A 20,018-nucleotide genomic window follows, 5' to 3' on the forward strand; every position below is an offset into this window, starting at 1 on the left:
GTTAATGTTGTTCTGCAACCAGCCATTCAAAATGTATATCCAAATTATCCATATTTTGATTAAGTAGATCTACCCGTATGGTTTAACTCTGATCTTATAACTTTTAAGATGTATCATTGCATGCGGAATACCAAGTGATAATCAGCTTCCATAATTTTTGGAAAAGGAACTGATAGAAAATAAGTATTTTGCAATTTTTTGATTGAGACCTTTGACCTGAAATGCTAACTCTTCCTGTTTCCTCATGTGCTGTCTAAACTGTAGAATATTATTGGTGATATTTTTCTGTGATTTGTCCAAATGCATGGCATGATTGCATTGGGTATATGTATTGAAGTAGAATTTGTCAGTGGCTATTACATTTAAGGTTGTCTTTTATTGCGTTAATAATGAAATCCAGATCTTATGAAGATATGTTGCTGTTGATATCATTCAAATCTGAAAGTTAGTTTCTCTAAAGTAAAGTAAACCCTTTTTCATAATTTCTCATGTTACAAACAAAGACAGCTGGTTTAAAACTTACCAAACTTACTTCGTAAGAACTCCTCCTCCTCCTCCTCCTCCTCCTCCTCCTCCCTCCTCCTCCTCCTCCTCCTCCTCCTCCTCCTCCTCCTCAAGTTGTAGGACAACTTGTTCTATTTCATCTTATTTGATTTTGCACGCAAGGTTGATTGCATTCGAAACAGGGCGGACCATGTGAAGGTTGCAACCTCCCACCCCACAGCTTTATAAGAAGTTGTGGGACTTGGAAAAGGACCTGGGGTAGTGCTGTTTACATGTGCATCTTTTGTCATTCATGGTGATAAATGTCATGGATGTAGAAGGTATGTTGGAGAAGATGCAGCTAACAACTGGAGCACACTTTGTGGAAGACACACCCTGCAGCAATAGTTTGGCAGCATGAATGAATGGTATTGACTTTATTTAGTGTTGTTAGAGCGGAACTCATGAAGGCAGGTGAAAAATATTCCGATGGAGGAAAGAGCATTTGATGGCAAGAAGTGAGTTGGATGTTACAGGATATGCAACCTTGACATGCACTTGAGTAATTGTGTGTACATGGCTGGAAATGTTGAGCTTCAGATCAAGAATGAGCCCTGTATATTGATGATGGAGGCTCAGTGATGATAATATCATTAATTTTTAAGACATACCCTCCCTTGTTGTAGATGACCATTGCTTGGGGCATTTGTGGTATAAATGTCACGAGTTGCATATCAACCCTGGATGCCATCTAGGTCTTGATTTGTATGCAGGCTTCTATCAGTTCATCAGAAATGATAAATCATTTTGAAGATTGTGCAATCGGATAGATATACAAACATACAAATTAGGAGTTGGAGTTGGCAACTTGATCACTTGAGTCAGCTTCACTATTCAATAAAATCATGGATGATCAGTGGAACAAATGTTTGGTTTCGTTTTGGCACTACCACCAATTGTCTTATTCAATTCTCCCCTTCACCCTGTCACAGAAAGGATTTTATCTCTCTTCCCCTCTGCAACTTCAAACTTGGTTCATTTCAAAATTTTCCTTGGACTAATGGAAGTTGCTGGATCTAAAATCTATAATTGTGATTTATGGGATAAACTTTGAACAGCAATCAAAAAGCAAAAGGCTGCAGGTGCTGGAAAAGCGAAATAAAAATAAAACTTTTTCTGTTACACAGTTGGTCAGTTAGCATCTCTAGAGAGAAAATCAGTTCTGTGCAGTCACCTATCTAAAAAAATGTTAACGCAGTTGTCTGACCTGATGAGTTCTTCCAGCATTTTATTTTATCATCAATATTACTAAAAGTTTGATCTTGACTGCTTTTGGCCCACTGTGCTGCGATTTCCGAGAGAACACCGCCACCTACGGCCGTCATTTTTGGCCACCTCGATCAGAGCCCATTTCTGCCTTCCTGGACTGGAGTATTTTTCCCATTGATGAAAAATCAGAGAGAAATTAATGTTTTGTTTTTTTAATCACCATTCTCTCTGCTGCCCCTGCTGGAGGGAGGGGGAGGGACTATAAAACCAGGAAGTGGTGTGCCTCAATCAGTCTCTGCAATATGGAGGTTACTCAGAGCTCTGAATGACACTGAACAAATGTCTACACAACTGTGAGTACCCTGCATGTGGTTTGAAAATGAAAATATGGTTAGTTTGGAGTAAAAAAGCACTGCCTGCAAATGGTTGTTTGGGTGGTTTGGATTGAAGTAAAAAGGCACTCTCTCTCTCTCTCTCTCCCCTCCTCTCTCTCCCCCACATCTCTCTCTCTCTCTCCCTATCCCTCTCTCTCTCTCCCTCTCTCTCTCTCTCTCCCCCCCTGTCTCTCTCCCTCTCTCTCTCTCTCTCCCTCCCTCTCCCCCCCCCCTCTCTCTCAATGTGATCACCGCCGACCATCCCACACACGATCCCCGCTCCTGACTCCCCCCTCTCCCTCTCCCCCCCTCTCTCTTCCCCCCTCTCTCTTCTCCCCCCTCTCGCTCTCTCCCTCTCTCTCTCTCTCTCTCTCTCTCTCTCTCTCTCTCTCTCTCCCCCTCTCCCTCTCTCTCTCCCCCCTCTCTCTCACTCCCACCCCCCCTCTCTCTCTTTTTCTCTCTCTCCCTCTCTTTTTCTCTCCCCCCTCTCACTCTCTCTCTCCATCTCTCTCCCCCCTCTCTCTCTCTCTCTCTCCCCTCTTTTCCTCCCCTCCTCCCCTCCATCCCCTCCCCCACCATCCCTCCCCTAAACCCCACTCCCCTACCCACTTCCCTCCTCCACCCTCCCTCCCCTCCCTGCTCCCCACCTCTTCCCCTCCCCTCACCTCACTCCCCTCTCAGCACCCTCTCTCTCCCCCCTCCTCTCCCCCCCTTCCCCCTCTCTTCTCCCCCTCTCTCCTCCTCCCCCCCCCCCTCCCCTTCTCTCTCTCTCTCCCCCCTCCCCTCCATTCCCTCCCTCCCCTAAACCCCCTCCCCTCCACACCCCTACCCTCTTCCCTCCACCCTCCCCCCTCCCCTCTCCCTCCCTGCTCCCCACCTCTCCCCCTCACCCCCTCTCAATACCCCTCTCTCTCCCCCTCACTCTCACTCTCTCTCTCCTCCCCTCCTCCCCCACCTTTTACCCCTCACCCACCCTCCCTCTTCTCCTCTCCACCCCCCTCTCCCTCTTGCCCCTCTCTCTGTGCCATAATTTCAAGGGGGTTAGTTAGCATGAGTGCGGGGTGGGGGGGGGGGGGGGGGGGATAGTTAGTGTGTGTGAAGCTGCATGCCGCCTCCACCCCCCCCCCCACAACCACACGTTGGGGGAACAGACCCAACGGGTCTGCACTTGGTCTAGTTTGAATCTAAGAACAGATCAAAATTAGGCATTGAGGAGGTGCTGTGCACCACCAACTGCAGCAAAAATGCACATCACATGAATCTCTAATCTCATAGCCATTATTTTCCTAATTTTATAGTTATGATGAAGCTAGGGTATCAACTGTGGTTAAATGATGAGTGCTGAAGAATATGCAAATACATGAGGAATCCAATTGTGTGGCACACAACCAAAATGGCATGCAAAGACCGAGTTCAAAGCTCTGTAGATTTTGTGTATCTTGTCATGAATGGTTGTGGGAAAATGAAATCTTATTGGAAGCAGTGGCCCCAAGAACATCCATATTGCATGTGAGTCTAAATACTACTAAGTTAGTGCTAACTTGTCTAACTCACCTTATCCTGAGATCCTGAACTTCACAGAAATCAGTTTTCAGCTAATTGATTTAGTCCATATGATATCAAGAAATAACCAAGAGTACTGAACATTGAAAATTCAGATGCACTGTGGAAAGCATCTCGTTGGGAACAGCTCTGCGTAAGACCACAGGAAATGTGAGAGTTGTGGACGTAGCCCAGCACATCACACAAACCAACTTGCCCATCGTCTACTCCATATGCATTTCATGCTGTCTTGGGAAAGCAGCCAACATAATCAAGGAACATTTATACCTTTCCCTTTCTCATTCCCTTTTCTCCCTTCTCCTATCAGGCAGAATATATAAAATCTTAAAAGCGCATACCTGTACTACCAGATTCAGGAACAGCTTCTTTCCCACTGTTATCAGACAACTGAGCCCATCTTGCAAAAATGATTTGCAATCTATCTTATTGTAGCCCTGCACTTTTAAAAATTATTTACACTTGCTCTGCACCTGTTTTGCTTAAATGCTGTAACAATATATTCTGCAATCTGGTATTTTTCTCCTTGCACTTGTATGGGGTTTCATTGTACTCATGTATAATATGATATGACTGGATAGCATGGAAACTAAGGAAACAATACCAATACTAATACCAAATACAGTGGTACAAAATATGTTGCTGTTATACTGAGGCTTTGTACATCAGAACAAACTGTAGTTCTAGCTGAACTGTTCCATAGATTTGTAATATTGCATCAACTAAATTATGTTTTAAATTGCTCAGTAATGCCATGTCCACTAACACTAGGGAAAATATTCTTAATGCCCTATCAGTCTTACTCATTTGTAGTCAAGTCAATTGTAGCTCTTTAATATTGGAAATTCTGAATTTGGCATTGCAGGTGATACAAAAACTGATTGAACCATGGGGCATGAGTCTTAGAAATCCTTCTGTGCAAAGAGTCTACGACAAAGTATTTAGACACAAGATTGTACCTAGACCTCTCCAATATACAATGTGTTCACAGGGTCTGTTTTCAAATTCTCTGGCCTGTAACACCTCTGAGACCTGTGACATTTTCAGGCTAGTTTTCAGCAATGCTCTTGTGCATGGATTGCCCTCTACATGCTCGTCATGGTCATGGTTGCTGTCAACTTCAGGTAATTTCAGGTGGCCACTGCAGATCTCAGCCTTATTTCAGCTGCATTGGAGTTACAGGGGCATACAGCATGAAAACATTCCCTTCGGCCCAATTTGCCCATGCCGGCCAAGATGGCCCATCTACACTATTCCCACCTGCTCATTTTTGGGTCATATCCCTCCAAACCTTTGTAATCCATGTATCTATCCAACTGTCTTTTAAATGTTGTAATAGTACCTGCCTCAACTACCTTCTCTGGAAGGTTATTTCATATACCCACCACCTTCTGTGTGAACAGGTTGCCCCTCAGGTTCCTAGTAAATCTTTTACCTCTCACCTTAAATATATGCACCCTGGTTCTCAATTCTCCTACTCTGCATTCACCCTATCTATTCTGCTCATGACCTTATACAGCTCTATAAGATCACAGAGCCTCCTGCGCTCCAAGGGATAAAGTCCTAGGCTGCCCAATCTCTGCAGATAGCTTAGCTCAAGTCCTGGCAACATTCTTGTAAATATTTAATGCACTCTTTCAAACAATATCCTTCTTCGAGCAGGGTGACCAAACCTGAACACAATACCCCAAATGCAACCTAACCATAATGTAACATACATAATGTAACAATACATTCCAACTGCTATACTCAATACCCTAACTGATGAAGGCCAATCACCCACATGGGAGAAATCATTCAGCTTTTTTGGTTGTGGTAAATAGGATGTTTTGTACCTGAAGAACTGCTCCTATATGGCAGAGTTTGTTTTTAAACTTCATATAGGTAGAGGCAATGCTCTTCTGACTCTGTACCGTTTTCTGCAGCGTTATGGAGGAGAACTCCTCCATACACTGTCATTTCACCTATTTGATCAAGTAGTGCTGACAAAACATGATTTTACTCATGTTTTGTAAGCTTGTCAGATTTACTTGTGGAATTCTTTGCACCAGAAAGCTGTGGAGGTCAGTGGATATTTTTAAGGCAGATATTCTTGATTAGTAAGGGTGTCAGAGGTTATAGGGAAAAGGCAAGAGATTGGGGTTAGGGAGGAGAGATAGATCAGCCATGATTGAATGGCGGAGTAGACTTAATAGGCCAAATGACCTAATTTTACTCTTGTTCCTTATGACCATATGATCTTACTGTAAACGTAAATCAGTTATATCATGAAATCATCCCAATGCTTGTTCTATTCTAAGTCCTTTCTGGTGAACTCACACTCTAGATGACCCTTGCCTCATGCCAGACTTTGGCCTATTATTGTTACTCCCTGTTTTACATACATTTTTTAACCGCTTGGTTCATATTTTGTGGAACTAACCTTTGATGTGGTCCTATGGAATGTCGAGCTCAATGGCATTATGTGTGGGAAATTGTGTTTTATGAATTTGTTTTGAAGTTTTTGCAGAGGTGACCAAAGGGATTGATGAGGGAATGGTAGCAGTCATTGTCTACATGGATTTCAGTGAATGCTTTTAATAAGGTCCCACATGATAGGCTGGTCTGGAAGATTAGATCACATGGGGTGCAGGGTGAGCTTGCTAATTGGATACACAATTAGCTTGGTGGAAGAAGTTGTTGGGTGTAGGTGGAGAGTTCCTTTCAGATTGGAGACCCGTGACCATTAGTGTGCTGCAAACATCTGTGTACTGTTCTCTGCTGTTTGCATATATACTAACAATCTGGATGAGAAAAGAGGTGGTTTGATTAGTAAATTGGAGGATGACACCAAAATTGTGATGTTGCGGACTGTGAAGACTTTTCTCTGTTTCAAGTTACACCAGGATCTAGGTCGACTGAGATAATAAACAAAGAAATTGTACATTTAATTTAACACAAACATATACGAAATGTTGGATTTTGAAAAGTTAGACCACGCTAGAATATACCCAATGAATGACAGGGGCCCAGGGAGTGTCATAGAACAGTGAACCCAAGGGATGCAAGTATGTAATTCTCTGAAAATGGCGACACAAGTAGACGGTGGTGAAGAAAGCGTATAGAATATTTACCTACATCAGAAGGGGCATTGATTATAAGAGTTTGGACTACATGATATAGCTGTACAAGACATTGGGTGAGGCCGAACCTGGAATACTAGTGTGCAGTCTGGTCACCATACTGTAGGGATGTATTTAAGCTTAAAAGGGTGCAGAAAAGAATCACAAGGATGTTGACTGGGGGCTTGAGTTATGAGGAGATCCTTGATCGTCTGGTACTGTTTCTCCTGGAGCAAACAAGCGGTAAGTGGTGAGCTTGTGGATGTTTATAAAATCATGATGGACAAAGATAAGGTGGATAGTCAAGTCAGGATACTAAAACTGGAGAGCCTGAGCTTAATTGTGAGAGGGGAATGATTTAAACGGCACCTTGAGGAGCAAGTTTTTACACAGAGGGTGATGTGTATGTGAAAAGAGATGTCAGAGAAAGTGGTTAAAAGGCAATTGGATAAGTACATGGATAGGATTGGTTTAGAGGGATATGGACCAAATGTAGGGAAATGCAACTTGCACAGGAAGGTACCTTGGCATGGAAAGGTTGGGGAGAAGGGCTTGTTGCATTCCTGTTTCTCTATGTTTCTCAGGTGTTATTGTGCACTTTCCATCATCATTATTTAATTTCACTCTTCTATCCTACCCTCTGCCTCTTGTTTCTCCTATGGATACTGCTGCTCATCCTTTTAGGTGTTATGATAGTGATATAGATGGAGGAGGAAGTCTCTTCTTTCATCCTCCAATGACAATGCATTAAAGAGGTATACAAAGATCACCACCATGTGGCGCCCACGATGGCCGCTTCGCCAACAGTCTGTCTCATCCTTTTCTTCTTTGTTGTTTTTTAGTATGTGTTAAATGTATGTTTTTAGTGTTCTTTAACTTATTTTATATGGGGGGTGAGGGAAACTTTAAAACAATCTCTTACTTCGACGGAGATGCGATTTTTTTCCATATCGTATCTCTGTCCGCACTGCGGCCTAACATTGTGGAGTTGGCGGCCTCTGCTGGAGACTGACTTCGGGAGCTCCAACTGCAGGAGCCTATTACTTTAACATCATGGAGCTGCCGATCCCTGTCGGGGATCGACCTTGGAGCTCCAACCGTGGGAACCAGTGGACTTTAACATCATGGAGCTCGCAGTCCCTGGTTAGAGACCGACTTCGGGAGCTCCAAGCTGCATGAGCTTTGATCGCCCCGATACTGGAGCTTTGATCGCCCCGATGCTGGAGCTTCGATTGCCCCGACGCGGGAACTTCGATCACCCGACTGCGGGAGTTCCGATCACCTGACTACGGATGGTTCGACTGCCATGACCAAGGGAGAAAAAAGAAGAAGTAGTTTAGACTTTATTGCCTTCCTTCACAGTGAGGAATGTGGGGAATCCACTGTGGTGGATGCTTATGTTAACTTTTATGTAGTTGTGTGTCTTGTTGCTTTGTTTTAGTATGGCTGTATGGTAATTTGAGTTTAACTGATCCTTAATTGGTACACGTGACAATAAACCTTTGAACCTTTGAAATAATGTGCACTTATGGTGATCCAGAAGGACATTTGAAAATAAAGAAGAATGCGTATCACAATGAAACATTGTTCAAGAACATACCTGGCACATTTTGTATAGTCTCTGCTCATGTCATGCTTACACCTTGGTGGCTCCTCTGTCCATGAAGAAGATAATTGTCTTCTCCACTCTGATGAGGTGTTGTGATAGAGAAATCCTTCCTCAACTATCGGTATCCTCCTTCCTAATCATCATTGTGTTTGCCAAAGTTGATTAGATGAAAGACATTGAAAACCTTTTATTTACGCTACATCTGTAAGCGACTCTTGTCTTGACATGCTGAGGGTATATAATATCCTTGAAGGGGAGAGAGTGGAGTAGGGGTAGTGTCCTTGAGAGGGAGGGAGTGTATAGGGAATGAGCATGTTTGTGTGTATTTCACCCATCTTCTGAGCTCAGGAAAATAGGTGAAATACACACTGCATATTCCCTACACACTCCACTCTCACTTCCCCACTCCCATTATCACCCAACTAGGCTATGTGTGTGTTTCATCTACTTTCTGTGATCATGAAATTTCTTGTGATACTGCTCCATTAAGTGGGCTTTGTGACCTTTGCATCACTTCCTGACAGATCCTTTTTGTTTCAGTTCCTTACTTAGTGGGTGCAGGGCATCCCTTCTGATGGGTCACAAATTAGTCTTCTATGTCCCTTTATGTAAATTATGGAGACCTCTCACTCTCCATCTCCCTTATATCCCGTTTCTCCTCTCTGGCAGTGGGTTTTGCTGATATCTGGCTTCCATGGAAGTGAGATATTAAAGACTGATTGCCCTTTTCTGCAGCTGGTGAATTTTGGCTGACCTATTGAGAACATTTCAGCTATACTTTCCGAGTAGAAAACATACTAACATTGTTGTTCATTTATTTTTGATCAATTTCATGTTTTTCTGTGAGAAACACAAAATGATGCATGTGCTTTAGGCAAGACCAGGGGGCTGCACAGCTGTATTCCATAACACCAGCGGTCCCTGCCCAGATGCCATAAGACCAGCTGGCCACGCGGCCGGGCGCCGTGAGTCCAGCGGACCGCAGCCTGTTGAAGTAAGCCACTGCTGAACTCGGCCCTGTTCATCTCTGACTGATGGACAGTGCCGCATGGTGGAAACTCTCAGATGGCCACGCAGGCCGTTGCCAAACCCCGATAGGCAGCCGCCGATGGAACCGTGACACCGGCGGATGCTGGGCAAAGGACTGATTGGAGAACTGGGGGTCAACCTTCCACACCTTCAAGGTCAGCTGCAGGCGGTGCTCCCCGAGGCACGATGTCTGAAGACCTTGAGAGGAGAGAAGAATAGTTCACTGGCAAATCGAATGACGTGATGGCTGCAATGGGCCGTAATGGCCAGCTAGCTGTAGCTTGGAGTGTGTACAATGGCACCAAAATCTGGAGGAGTCTATTGCATATAGACTCAGTGGGCTGTTTCCATGCATGGGGTACTTTGTTAGGGATTGTCTTTATGTGTTGGCAATAATTGCACTGATGAAAAAATGTATTTCAATGTACCTTTGGTACACGTGACAATAAAAGACCCATTGAACCATTGAACAATGTTTCTTCTCACCAAAAAAAAGGTCCAATTGAATTTCTAAATGTGTTGCAGACACGAGGAATGATAGATGCTGGAATCATGAACAAAAAAACAAACTGCTGGAGGAATTCAATGGGTCAGACAGAACCTATGGAAGGAAATGCATAGATGATGTTAAGGGGTGGAACCCTCCTCAAAGGTCACAACCCAAAACATGATCTGTAATTTTACTTTCACAGATGCTGCTTGACCCCCTGAATTCCTGAAGAAGTTTGTTTTATGTTTATAGACATAATGGTGGAATAGGTCCCAATACAGGTTTTGGCAGTTGTATTAGCAAGCACTTTTATAAGGAAGAAGGGTCTCGACCCGAAACGTCACCCATTCCTTCTCTCCAGAGATGCTGCCTGTCCCACTGAGTTCCTCCAGCTTTTTGTGTCTACCTTTGATTTAAACCAGCATTGCAGTTCTTTCCTACACTTTAATGAGGATGTTGCTTAGTCCATAGCTAATCAAAAGATTCAAGAATAATTAGGATGCAACATGCATTTGATAAAGAGCCCTGTCATATTGGATTTCAAACCTCTCACTAACACTCTGTCATAAATGTATATTTGAATGTGTTACAGATGCAGGAATCCTAAGAGAAAATATTTACAGGGATGATATACTATTGGTTGGTTTTGGCTGTTGCTTTCCACTGACTGTTGTTATTATTCTACATTTGTTTAGTGCTTTCTAAAGAATTTAAACTTGAAATATTGAAAGAGAGCTGCATTTAAAATACTCAAGGACTTTGGTTTATCGTTTAGAATGGTGCCCAAGCCATTTGCTTCCAGACATGGCTGAATAGTTAGGTCCTCAAGACAGGTGATCTAGACGTAAATGTAGATGGTGAATAAAGGGCCTGTCGCAGGGTGACGCCTGTTTGGTGGTGAGTAGTTGCCCAAAGAGTCGTACCTTTTTCTGTTCGCTGCTGGATTTTCAACATGTTGAAAATTTTCGGCAACCTGCTGCGACTATGACTGGTGGCGGCAAGTCGCCAAAAAAAAATCGCATGTGGGACAGGCCCTTAACTTTGCTGATAACACTGGTCGAGTGGGACAGGCCCTTAAGTTTGCTGACAAACTTGGTTGAGTTGTAGACAGTGAGGAAGGCTGTCACAAGATACAGTGTGATATAGATCAGCTGTAGAAATTGGCAGAGAAATGGCAGATGGAATTTAGCCTGTGCAAATGCGAGGTGTTGCACTTTGGGAGGTTGAATGTAAGGAGAGTATACAGTTAATGGCAAGGCGTAACAGCATTGCAGAGGGATCTTGGAGTCCAAGTTCATAGCTCACTAAAGGTGGCAACATACAGTAAGTAGATAGATTGGCAAAGAATGCATATGGTATGCTTACCATCATTACTAGGGGTATTAACTGCAAGTCAGGAAGTCATAATGCAGACAAATGTCCAACGCTGGAGAGCATAGCTATAAAGTGAGAGGGGAATCTTTGATGGAAATATGCAGGGCAAGTTTTTAAACAGAGGTTGGTGGGGCCTGGAACACTTTGCCCGTGTTGGTGGTGGAGTCAGTTACGATAGTGGTGTTTAAGAAGCTTTTTGATAGGCACATGGAAGTGCAGGGAATAGAGGGAAATGGATCATGTGCAAGCAAATTAGATCAGTTGAGATAGGCATCATGTTTGGCACAAACATTGTGGGCTGAAGGGTCCACTCTTGTGCTATACTGATGTATGTTCTATGTTCTATAAATAATACATAGAGCATGGCCTGGTAGATTGAAGAGAACAGCAGCAGCGGTTGTGACTCTTAAATGAACATCCTATTCCCCCACCTGCGTTTTCCATGGACCTGAGAACGGCAGGGAAAGTGGCCATGTGGCTTTGTGAGGAATTCAAATGCAAGCTGCCATTGATTGCTTGTCATTGTAAAGCATGGTGAGTAAATGCCAACATAGGTAACACACAATCAACAATTAGATTATTTTATTTGGTGATCCTGACCATTGGCATGCTTAAACAAAATAATATATCACCTGGCCAGCTCTGAAAGAACTTGGTAATGCTTGAAAGAGTGAGAGATAAGTTGTGGGGGGAGAGGTCGTGAGGGGAGAGGTTGTGAGGGGAGCGTTTGTGGGGAGGAGGGTTGTGGGGGGGGGGGGAGGGGTGAGGGGTTGCGGGGGGGAGGGGTTGTGGGGGGAGAGTGGTTGGGGGGGGATGGGCTGTGGGGGGGTTGTGTGGGTGGGAGGGTTGTGTGCGGGGGAGGGGTTGTCTGGGGGGGGGGGGTTGAGGGGTTGTGAGGGGGAGGGGTTGTGGGGGGGAGAGGTTGTTGGGGGGAGGGGTTGTGCGTGGGGAGGGGTTGTGTGGGGGGGAGGGGTGTGTGTGGGGGGGGGAGGGGTTGTGTGGAGGGGGAGGGGTTGTCCGGGGGGAGGGGTTGTGTGGGGTGGGGGTTGTGTGGGGGGCTCTCGTGCTGGGCGGCTGGGCGGCTCTCGGGCTGGGCTACTCTCGGGCTTGCCGGCTGGGGGGGCTGGGAGGCTGGGCAGTTCTCGGGCTGGGCGGGTCTCGGGCTGGGCGGATCTCAGGCTTGGCGGCTTGGGGCTGGGCTCTCTCACTCACGGATTCTGGACTCAGCCTTACCTCCGGGGCTTTTCTACATTATTTAACCTAGCCAGTGGTCAAGGAAATATGACATCACGTGAAAGATTTTGGGAGAACACTATCATTTTGTTTGTATAATATGCAATGTATATTATAATTGTGCAGAAAAAAACTATGTGTTTAGAAAAAACATATATTGAACAAATATTGACCCTTTGAAAATTAATCCTTGTATTATGACTTCTGTCAAGCTGCAAGGCACTTGTGTGCATGATCTATTGTTTCTCACCACATGCCAGCTTGAAATAGAGAGAGTACAATCCATTTATGTTACAGTACATTTCACTGTTTATAGTGCTGTCCACAAAATCAATGGCATCTTCTATTACAAGGAAACCAGCAATCACTACAAAATTATGTGCTCACTCTTTCTACTGCTCTATGAAACGTGAAAATGAAATACCATAAGCCCTACTTAAATGTAGTGTATCATTGACTACCCCCATGAACCATGAGATGTAACAAATGCCTATAGCACCAACCAGAAAGAGTCAAAAATACATTTTTGTTTATTGCCACAATTATTTGATATCATTTGGTCTTTGTCCTGCTCAGTGGTTGCACATACGACTGTAATAGCAGCAGATTTGAGCAAGGATATCGTCATTGAAATGGATTGAAACACAAAGGTCCCACACTATTCTTCATTCAGATTCAGGTAGGTGGGCATAGAAGGATATTCCTGAAAATTCTTGATAGATATAGCTTTGATCTCAGCTGATCAGCTCTCTTTTTTCCTATTCTAGCTTTTTGTCCTGCTCTATGTGCATCCTGTTAATTCATTGCATCATGCATTATCCCAAGAGGAATGCCTTCTAGTACACTCAAATCTGGGCACAACTTTTCCACGGAAGCCTCAATGTCACAATAAAGTCCATCGGCATCTGCTGCACTGCTGTTTGTGGATGTAAAGAATTTTAAAAGACTGCAAAAGCACCAAATATTTGTATTATCATTACAACAGACAGTAGAAAGCAATTAGCAACTAACTAGACAATAGTTTATGATCACTTTAAGTAGAATCATTGTAGGATCCTTCTTGCTGCTGAATATGTGTTCAGCTGTACATCGTTGGTAGAGATAGAAGGTAGGAAGTAGCTGACTTCTTATGACCACCTGTTCCACATTTACAATCTTAAACACAAAGAAATATTTGGGCTATAGGCGGTATTAGCACAAATCCAGATATTTGTGGAACTTAGAGCCAAAAAAAGCTATTGTAATGATAAAAATCATTGTTGTGCTTTGCCATATTTTTTCTTTTATTAAAGTTGAATGGTTTTCATTACTGTATACCTATTTTAGCTGTCTGCTGCAGTAATGCCAAGTGATTTGGATCAATCTAGACTTCGCTCTACAAAAACACGAGAGATTTTATTATAAATAACAAAAAGTCAAAAGCAAGGTATACTTGGTTAGAGCTATTGGTTGCTATTTTAATTGCCTTATTTGCAGAGCAAATTGGGCATATTGAAAGGGGAGTTGATTTTTAAACAGGTTTTATTATTTTTAGTTCTTGTATTTAATCAAATGTTTAAGGTTTCTGACTGTCATATGCTTTTAATCAGGGACAGAGTCTTTTTCAGACTGCAGAACATATAAATGGACTTCATTAATTTGAAGAAATATGTGAACACCTCAGCATTTATTGGAGGTTAAATTGTCATAGAAAGATTCTTATATGCTTGAAGTCATTTGCTTCAACACTTGCACTTCCAAGTGCATTTTTCCTTATCTGTACTACAGACAAGTTTGGATGACAATGACATATTCATGTGTAAATATTTACTTCTGACTTTATCATACAGGTGTGTTTGTAGACAACTATGAATACTTATGAGTTCACTCTTTTGCTAAAAACAGGCATATTTATACTGTTAAGTTGTTTCAGCAACTAAAGTGAGAAGGAAGTTACTTAAAAATTTGGCCAGCAATTGCCCAATCCCATCTGCTTCACTTGCAAATACCGTTGTGGTGTTATGATTATTTTTCCAATTAATTAACTGTTTAAATGTGAGACGAAATAAATATATTTTTAGGGTGCATGAGTACCAGCATGCAATATTTCATACAGAGAAGTATATGCATGCCTTTAAAAACCATTAAAATTACTTTTAGCATATTTCCTCCCATGCATTTAAACAGTTCATTAAAAGAGATACAGCATTAGTAAACAATACCCTCTTGTTTATGAAATGGAGCAAATGATTTTGACAATGGCCATGATTTTGCATGATGATTTCAAAATTTTCAATTGTTTTCACATTGATTGTTACTATTCTTACCTCTTAATTGAAAGATTTTGGCTTTGGATTACACTTTGGGGATATGAGGACAAAAATCTATTCTTTTTTTTTTTTCTTTCTATGTTTCTATAAAATTGAGAGTACAGTACTGACAGTTTGTTGCACTTTTGGAGATATGCATGGTTTGGATGATATGCTAGAGCAACCCCATGTCTTTGTTTTGAGATACGTAAATGTAAAATATCATAGCAGGATTTTAAATGTTGGGGTATTATCCTCTTTTTAAAATTTACCACTTAGTCAGCATTGCTAAATCAGATAATCTGGCTATTATCATATTGCTGCTTGTGGGAGTATGCACGCACAAGTTAGTCAAGTCAAGCCAAGTCAATTTTGTTTCTATAGCACATTTAAAAACAACTCTCGTTGACCAAAGTGCTTTACATCAGTGCAGGTACTAACATGCTACAAACAGTGGTACATAGATCAACAATACATACATAAATACACACATACAGCACTCCCTCAGAGGACCTCGAGAAACGCTTGTGAGTAGAAATGTTTTAAGTCTAGACTTAAAAGAGTTGATGGAGGGGGCAGTTCTGATGGGAAGAGGGATGCTGGTCCATAGTCGAGGTGCTGCAACCGCAAAAGCGCGGTCGCCCCTGAGCTTATGCCTAGACCGCGGGATGTTCAGTTACCCCAAGTCGGCCGACCTGAGGGACCTGGAGGTGGTATGATGGGTTAGCAGATTTTTGATGTAGGTGGGGGCAAGCCCATTAAGGGTTTTGTATACATAAAGGAGGAGCTTGAAATTAATTCTTAACTACACTGGGAGTCAGTGGAGAGTGGACAGAATCGGGGTGATGTGGTCCCTTTTTCGAGTGCCAGTAGAATTTAAATGAGAATGTAAAACACTATGGAATATCCTAAACGTTACGTGAGCTGTAGCATGAATAGAAACCTGATAATGTTTTCAATTATGATAAAATAAAATGACTTCAAAAATCCAACATTTGATAAGAATTTTGATAGATTTGATATCTTTTAAAAAGCTATTAAATCTCAAGAATTGACAAATCAAGCATCAATGACCTGCCTGCATGTGGTGTACAGAAATTAGTGTATGTAGGTCCCATATTCTGCATAGAATAGCTGCCATGTTCTCTTTATATTTTAGATAACGGTGGAGTGAAGATTTATATTTACATCGAAGTTAAGGAATAGTCCCCAAGAACGTACTCAGATTTACAGTTCATATTCATACATTGTTTTTCTAGTACATAGCTACAGAGAAAAACCTTAGTTAGCAGCCAGACACTATTTCAGGTTAAGGTTACAAACTGGTTTCCTAGTCTTCTAACTTATTGGCAGTCTACATTTACAAAAAGTGGCATAACTTCCAAATACAGGGTTTGCATTTGCAATGTGTCAGTAAGGTCATTACTGCAATGGTCAGCAGGACACCTTGTTAGAAAGGCTTTCCTATGGCCCAGCTGTACTAATAGGAGATCAAACAGCAGTTTTACACTTTGACTGGGTTTCTAATGTCCTGGGAGTAATAGTGGCCACACTTGTATGCCTTTGAGCATCTTCAGAGAGTGAAGACATTTACCGTAACAGGAAACATTTTCATTCAATGAATATGCAGCTGCTGTTAATGCTGTTGATCCAAGTGCTGCTACTGGCACTGCTGGTTCCGCTGTGCTTCAGTGCTGTCATGCTGCTGCACATCAGTTATTGTCTCCTTTTACAGAATCACCAAATCCTCTCTTGGCTTGCCAATGTTTCCAGTACTGCACTCTCTCTCGCAATTCCTTGTTTACATGATAACTTATCTTTTCTTTGCCTTAGTTTGAACTTTTCTTATATACCATAAATGTAACATATACCAAATTGATTGTTTTTACCCTCCACAAGTCACTTTTATTTCTTTGTAGCAGTTCATTCACAGTTTCATTATCCCTGTACATGTTAATTTCAAAAACATCCAACTGTAATGTGATTGAAAATAGCAATCGTTATATAATAAGAACTCGGTTGTTATTGTTCATGATATTTTCTCTATCTTCTATCTATATTACTAAATCTCTGATCTTGACCGCTTTTGGCCCACTGTGCTGCGATTTCTGACAGAATGCTGCCACCTACGGCCGTCATTTTTGGCCACCTCGCTCAGAGCCCCCCTCTACCTTAAGGATGCGGAGGATTTTTCCCATCGATGACAAATCAGAGATATATTAATGTTTTTTTTCAAATCACCATTCTCTCTGCTGCCCCTGCTGGAGGGAGGGGGAGGGACTATAAAACCAGGAAGTGGTGTGCCTCACTCAGTCTCTGCAAGATGGATGAAGCCAAGAGTCACGTCTCTCTGAGCTCTGAATAACACTGAACAAATGTCTACACAACTGTGAGTACCCTTAATGTGGTTTGAAAATGAAAATATGGTTTGTTTGAAGTAAAAAGGCACTGCCTGCAAATGGTTGTTTGGGAGATTCGGCATAAAGATGAAAGGCACTACTTACTGCAAATGGTGGCTTGGGTGTTTTGCTTGAAGTTGAAAGGCACTACTTACTGCAGATGGTGGCTTGGGAGCTTTGGTTTGAAGTTGAAAGGCACTACAATGCAAATGGTGGCTTGGGTGCTTTGCCTTGAAGTTGAAAGGCACCACTTATTGCAAATGGTGGCTTGGGTGTTTTGGCTTGAAGTTGAAAATACACTACTTACTGCAAATGGTGGCTTGGGTGCTTTGGCTTGAAGTTGAAAGGCACTACTTACTGCAAATGGTGGCTTGGGCGCTTTGCTTGAAATTGAAAGGCACTACTTACTGCAAATGGTGGCGGGTGATTTGGCTTGAAGTTGAAAGGCACTACTTACTGCAAATGGTGGCGGGTGATTTGGCTTGAAGTTGAAAGGCACTTCTTACTGCAAATGGTGGCTTGGGTACTTTGACTTGAAGTTGAAAGGCACTACTTATTGCAAATGGTGGCATTAAGGTGAAAGGCACTACTTACTGCAAATGGTGGCTTGGCTTCTTTGGCTTGAAGTTGAAAGTCACTACTTACTGCAAATGGTGGCTTAGGTGCTTTGATTGAAGTTGAAAGGCACTACTTACTGCAAATGGTGTCATTTGCTTGAGGTTGAAAGGCACTACTTTCTGCAAATGGTGGCTTGGGTGCTTTGGCTTAAGGTTGAAAGGCATTACTTACTGCAAATGGTGGCTTGGATGCTTTGGCTTGAAGTTGAAAGGCACTACTTACTGCAAATGATGGATTGGGTGATTTGGCTTGAAGTTGAAAGGCACTTCTTACTGCAAATGGTGGCTTGGGTGCTTTGGCTTGAAGTTGAAAGGCACTACTGCAAATGGTTACTGAAAGGCAAATGGTGGCTTGGGTGCTTTGGCTTGAAGTTGAAAGGCACTACTTACTGCAAATGGTGGCTTGAAGTTGAAATGCACTACTTACTGCAAATGGTGGCTTGGGTATGGTTTAAAGTTGAAAGGCACTATTTACTGCAAATGTGGCTTGGGAGCTTTGGTTTGACGTTGAAAGGCACTACTTATTGCAAATGGTGGCTTAGGTGCATTGGCTTGAAGTTGAAGGGCACTACTTATTGCAAATGGTGGCTTGGGTACTTTGGCTTGAGGTTGAAAGGCATTACTTACTGCAAATTGTGGCTTGGGTTCTTTGCTTGAAATTGAAAGGCACTTGACACTACTTACTGCAAATGGTGGCTTGGGTGCTTTGGCTTGAAGTTGAAAGGCACTACTTACTGCAAATGGTGGCTTGGGTGATTTGGCTTGAAGTTGAAAGGCATTACTTACTGCAAATGGTGGCTTGGGTGCTTTGGCTTGAAGTTGAAAGGCACTACTTACTGCAAATGGAGGCTTGGGTGCTTGGCGAAGTTGAAATGCACTATTTACTGCAAATGGTGGCTTGGGAGCTATGGTTTAATGTTGAAAGGCACTATTTACTGCAAATGGTGGCTTGGGAGCTTTGGCTTGAAGTTGAAAGGCACTAGTTACTGCAAATGGTGGCTTAGGTGCATTGGCTTGAAGTTGAAAGGCACTACTTATTGCAAATGTACAACCTCTAGTTTTATGTTTTGAGAAGGAAGTAAGCAAGACAAGAAAAAGAAAACAATAGAAAAGGGAAAAAGAGGAAAAATAGTTGGTAGAGAATAGAAAAACGTGAAGTGTGTATATAAAAAAAAAAAGAAAGTGGAAAGTAGAAATAGGAGAGAAGGCCCCTTAGCAATTTTCAAATCTTTATTCGGAGATGTAGATCTATCCACGGCATGAACTGAAATCAGCAATCTTTACGGTACCGCTGCATCACATGATTCCAAAACGTCGATGAAAGGAGACCAACTCCTTAAGAATTGGTCATATTTATCTATTAGTCGGAGTCTCATTTCTTCAAGGCGTGCTATGTCCATCATATTCCTAATCCACATTTTAACAGTTGGTATGGTTGTATTTTTCCAAAATTTAAGTATCAATTTCTTTCCAATTATTAACCCATAATTAAAAAAAACGTTTTGGTCTTTATTTAAATTGATATCTTCTACTATTATTCCAAATATAATCCATTCCGTTTTAGATTCTATTCTTGACTTGAAAAGCTTTGTAAATATATCAAATATATCGCTCCAAAATTTATTCAACTTTGTACATCCTACAAATGAATGTGTTATATTAGCGTTTTGAAACAAACATTTATCGCATCTGGGAGAGACGTTTGGATAAAATTTATTCAACCTTGTTTTTGAATAATATAGTCTATGTAATAATTTGAATTGAATTAAATTATGTCTTGCATTAATAGAACAATTATGTGTGTTCATCGGATACTTTTCCCATCTATCCTTCGAGATCTTTATCATTAGCTCATGTTCCCAATCTTCTCTTAGTGCTTCTGTTGAGGGTAATTCTCTATTTAATATATTATTATAAAAGTATGATATTAGTTTTTGTGAATCAGCCTTAATATTCATTGCTTCTTCTAAAGGGTCTAAAAATATAGTTTGAAATCTATGTGTATATTTCTTCATAATGTCACATATCTGTATATATTTAAAATATTGATTATCCTTCAGTTTAAATTTTAATTTTAAATGTTGAAATGATAACAGTTTGCCCAATTCATACATATTCCCTACTTTCCTAATCCCCAGTCTATCCCATTGTTGATATGTTTTGTCGATGAGAGATGGTTTGAATGTGGGGTT

Source organism: Leucoraja erinacea, chromosome 14, assembly GCF_028641065.1.
Source record: "Leucoraja erinacea ecotype New England chromosome 14, Leri_hhj_1, whole genome shotgun sequence".
Taxonomy (NCBI): domain Eukaryota; kingdom Metazoa; phylum Chordata; class Chondrichthyes; order Rajiformes; family Rajidae; genus Leucoraja; species Leucoraja erinaceus.